Here is a 5,289-nt window from a genome sequence, read left to right on the forward strand (position 1 = left end):
AGAGCCAGAGCGAAGACCCGAACCGTCGCCAAGACCAACTCGCCGTGCCCAACCAAAGGCACAACCCCTTCGGCGGTTTTCCCGAACAAGAGGCTCAGGGGGGGCCGCAGCCAGGCGGCGGCCAATACCCGGTGCACCACCACCGGCGGTACAATCCGCCAGGAGTCTTCCAGCAGCCGCCCCCGCAGGGGGCTCCGCAAGACCAGGATGACCATGGGGGCTTCCGCAACAATCCTAAACAGCTAAGTAATGGGCAATACTATGTTTTCACCACTAATGCTTGCAGACGTGATAAAAAGGTAAATCACCGGGCGTACAGCGTAATTGAGCCGGCAGTTCCCAGATATCTCCACTGGTCCGAACAGACCATAACATGGAGCAGAGAGGATCACCCGCCGAGAATAGATAACCCGGGCGACCTGGCCTTGGTCGTGGCTCCCCAAGTGGCGGGCTACACTCTATCGAAAGTACTGATGGATGGCGGCAGCAGCATTAATATCCTATACTTCGACACCTTCCGGAGGATGAATCTATTAGAGAAAGACTTGATGCCTTCAACCACAGTTTTCCACGGCATCGTCCCGGGCAAATCCGCTTATCCGATTGGCCGAGTCAGGCTCTCAGTAGCATTTGGAACTGCACAGAACTACAGGTCGAAGTCTCTGGTCTTCGAGGTGGTCAAATTAAAAAGCCCGTACCATGCGCTGTTCGGACGACCGGCTTACGCTCGCTTCATGGCCCGCCCATGCTACGTCTACCTCAAGCTCAAAATGCCTGGTCCTAAAGGGCCTATCACGGTCGACGGAGATAGAAGGATTGCAAAGGAGTGTGAGGAAGGAGACGCGGCCTACGCGGAAGTCGCCTGCGCGGCGGAAGAGATCAAAAACCACCAGGCCAATGTTGACCCGGCGGACATGACACCACTCAAGAAACCGACTACAGATTCCGAGTCACCCCTCAAGTTCAAACCAACAGATGACACGAAGACAGTCGACTTCGTCCCTGGCGATTCATCCAAGCAGTTTACCATTGGGACGGGTCTGGACCCCAAATAGGAAAGCGCGCTCATCGAATTCATCCGTGAGAACCGGGACATCTTCGCATGGAAACCCTCTGACATGCCGGGTGTACCGAGAGAATTCGCTGAGCACCATCTTAATATTGACCCGAAATGCAAACCTATCCAACAATACCTCCGCAAGTTTAACGAGGAGCGACGGAAGGCGATTGGAGAGGAAGTCGCCCGTCTTTTAGCCGCCGGGTTCATCGTGGAAGTCTTTCACCCCAAATGGCTAGCTAACTCGGTGTTAGTACTCAAGAAGAATGGCACTTTCCGTATGTGTATTGACTATACGGACCTCAACAGAGCTTGCTCCACGGATCCTTTCGCTCTTCCCCGCATCGACCAAATCATTGACTCGGTGGCGGGATGCGAACGATTGTGCTTTTTGGACGCGTACTCAGGTTATCATCAGATCAAAATGGCTGTGGAAGATCAAGAAAAGACTGCTTTCATAACTCCCTTCGGGGCCTTTTGCTATGTGTCCATGCCGTTCGGGCTCAAGAGCGCAGGGGCGACTTACCAACGTTGCATCCAGAATTGTCTTCACAGCCAAATTGGCCGCAACGTCCATGCTTACGTTGACGACATTGTGATCAAGACCCGCCGGGAGGAGACACTTCTGGAAGACCTTAAGGAAACCTTTGATAATTTACGGGTATATCAGATGAAGCTAAATCCTACCAAGTGCGTTTTTGGTGTACCTGCGGGAAAACTACTGGGTTTCTTGGTATCGGAGCGCGGCATCGAGGCTAACCCGGACAAAATTGAAGCGGTTGCCTCCCTCGGCAAACCGACGAATGTTAACCAAGTTCAGCGATTGGCGGGTCGTATCGCGGCTCTCAGTCGTTTTGTAAGCCGCCTCGGAGAAAAGGCGATTCCGCTCTATCAATTGTTGAGGAAGTCTGACCGATTCGTGTGGAGAGAGGAAGCCGACGAGGCACTTCAGGCCTTGAAACACCAACTGGTTAACCCGCCGGTCCTGGCGGCCCCGACTGAAAAGGAGCCTATGCTCCTGTATATCGCCGCGAATTCCAAAGCGGTCAGCGTGGCTGTGGTCGTCGAAAGAAAGGAGGAAGGAAAGGAATACCCGGTACAATGCCCGGTGTACTTTATCAGTGAGGTGTTAACTCTCTCCAAACAACGATACCCCCATTGGCAAAAACTGGTCTATGGGGTGTTAATGGCGAGTCGGAAGCTTAAACATTATTTCCAAGAACACCCAATCACCGTGGTCAGTTCCGCGCCCCTCGGCGACGTCATCCAAAACCGCGAGGCAACAGGGCGAATCGCCAAATGGGGGATAGAACTTGGGTCACATCACATTCAGTATACCCCCCGCACGGCCATCAAGTCCCAGGCACTAGTTGATTTCGTCAATGATTGGACGGAGCTTCAGGCTCCGGAAGATCGCCCTGACCTTACCTATTGGACTATTTATTTTGATGGATCCATGCAGTTGGAGGGCCCGGGGGCTGGTGTGGTGTTGATATCCCCTCAAGGAGATAAGTTCTGCTACGTCCTCCGGCTCATGTTCCCTTGTACAAATAGTGCGGCAGAGTATGAAGCTCTACTCCACGGTTTGCGACTAGCAAAAGAAATGAACCTAACCCGAGTCAGATGTTTTGGGGACTCAGATCTGGTGGCGCAACAGGTTTCGGGCACCTGGGACTCTCGAGATCCTATGATGGCGGCTTACAGGCGAGCCGTATCTGACGTGGCGGGCTATTTTCATGGATACCAGGTTGATCACGTTGATCGGCGACTCAACGAAGCAGCTGATGCCCTCTCGCGACTCGGCTCACAGAGAAAACCTGTCCCCCCTAATGTCTTCTTGGATATCTTGCACAAACCGTCCGTGACTGTACCCACGGAGGAGGAATTGGCGATACCAGATCCCGAGTCTCAGCTTGTGGCGGCTCTCCATATCGCTCCAGATTGGGCTCTTCCTTATATAGCTTACCTTGCCCGTGGCGAGTTACCCACTGACGAAGTTTTGGCTCGCCAGATTGTTTGGCGTAGCAAGTCCATGGTCATCATTAATGGCGAGCTATATAAACGAAGTGCTTCAGGGGTCTTTCAGCGGTGCGTCTCCTCCGAGGAAGGATGCACGATCCTTAATGACATCCATTCTGGAGACTGCGGACATCACGCCGGGTCACGTTCTTTGGTATCAAAAGCCTTTCGACACGGTTTCTTCTGGTTGACGGCTCACGCAGATGCAGAAGATATAGTACGGCGATGCGAGGGGTGCCAACGATACGGGAGACAGGCTCATGTGCCGGCTCAAGAATTGAGGATGATCCCCATTAGTTGTCCTTTCGCGGTCTGGGGGCTGGACATGGTCGGCCCCTTTAAGATGTCCTCCAACAAGAAAACTCACTTACTGGTGGCGGTTGATAAATTCACCAAGTGGATTGAGGCGGAGCCGGTTGGGGCTTGCGACGCGGAAACTGCGGTAAAATTTCTGAAGAAGCTGATTTTCCGTTTTGGATATCCGCATAGTATCATCACAGACAATGGTACTAACTTGTCCCAAGGAGCGATGCTGGATTTCTGTCACCGTGAACATATCCGGCTTGATATCTCCGCGGTTGCTCACCCGCAGTCAAACGGACAGGCCGAGCGGGCGAATCAGGAAGTTTTGCGAGGGATCAAACCTCGACTCATAATTCCCCTGGAAAGAACTCCAGGATGTTGGGTGGAGGAGTTACCTTCGGTATTATGGAGCATCCGAACCACCCCGAATCGCTCCACGGGGTTCACCCCTTTCTTCTTGGTCTATGGTGCAGAGGCCGTCCTCCCTACTGACATAAGGCATGACTCTCTTAGAGTCGCCGCATATGTGGAGCAGGACAACGAGCTGGCGCGTCAGGACTCTTTGGACGCCTTGGAAGAGGCACGTGACTTAGCAGCGGCTCGTTCGGCGATCTATCAGCAAGATCTGTGGCGTTATCATAGTCGCCGGGTGAAGAGTCGGACCTTCCAGGAAGGCGATTTGGTGCTTCGACTGATACAAGATCGGGCAGGCATGCACAAGCTTTCGCCCCCTTGGGAGGGACCTTTCGTTGTCAGCAAGAACCTCCGCAATGGTTCTTACTACTTGATGGATCTTCGGTCTGATCGACCGACTACGGGGGCTGAGTCAACTCGCCCTTGGAATATTGCCCATTTGCGGCCTTATTACACTTGAGTTCTTAAAACTCCATGCTTTGTAAGTTTTTTAGTTTTTTATTATGAAATAATATAATGTTTCCCTGACTCGGGGGGCTTCTTCTTTAAGAAAAAGAAAGAGCAATTTCATGACATCCTGTTGCGACCTTATGAGCCGACATAACATGCATTAAGGGTGGGTGCACGAGCTTTCTGACTCGCCTCCCCCTGTCGCGACCTTATGAGCCGACGAAACCTGCATTAAGGGTGGGTGCACGAGCTTTCTGACTCGCCTCCCCCTGTCGCGACCTTATGAGCCGACGAAACCTGCATTAAGGGTGGGTGCACGAGCTTTCTGACTCGCCTCCCCCTGTCGCGACCTTATGAGCCGACGAAACCTGCATTAAGGGTGGGTGCACGAGCTTTCTGACTCGCCTCCCCCTGTCGCGACCTTATGAGCCGACGAAACCTGCATTAAGGGTGGGTGCACGAGCTTTCTGACTCACCTCCCCCTGTCGCGACCTTATGAGTCGACGAAACCTGCATTAAGGGTGGGTGCACGAGCTTTCTGACTCGCCTCCCCCTGTCGCGAACTTATGAGCCGACGAAACCTGCATTAAGGGTGGGTGCACGAGCTTTCTGACTCGCCTCCCCCTGTCGCGAACTTATGAGCCGACGAAACCTGCATTAAGGGTGGGTGCACGAGCTTTCTGACTCGCCTCCCCCTGTCGCGACCTTATGAGCCGACGAAACCTGCATTAAGGGTGGGTGCACGAGATTTCTGACTCGCCTCCCCCTGTCGCGACCTTATGAGCCGACGAAACCTGCATTAAGGGTGGGTGCACGAGCTTTCTGACTCGCCTCCCCCTGTCGCGACCTTATGAGCTGACGAAACTTGCATTAAGGGTGGGTGCACGAGCTTTCTGACTCGCCTCCCCCTGTCGCGACCTTATGAGCCGACGAAACCTGCATTAAGGGTGGGTGCACGAGCTTTCTGACTCGCCTACCCCTGTCGCGACCTTATGAGCCGACGAAACCTGCATTAAGGGTGGGTGCGCGAGCTTTCTGACTCGCCT

The sequence above is a fragment of the Hordeum vulgare genome, chromosome 4H, assembly GCF_904849725.1.
Source record: "Hordeum vulgare subsp. vulgare chromosome 4H, MorexV3_pseudomolecules_assembly, whole genome shotgun sequence".
NCBI lineage: Eukaryota > Viridiplantae > Streptophyta > Magnoliopsida > Poales > Poaceae > Hordeum > Hordeum vulgare.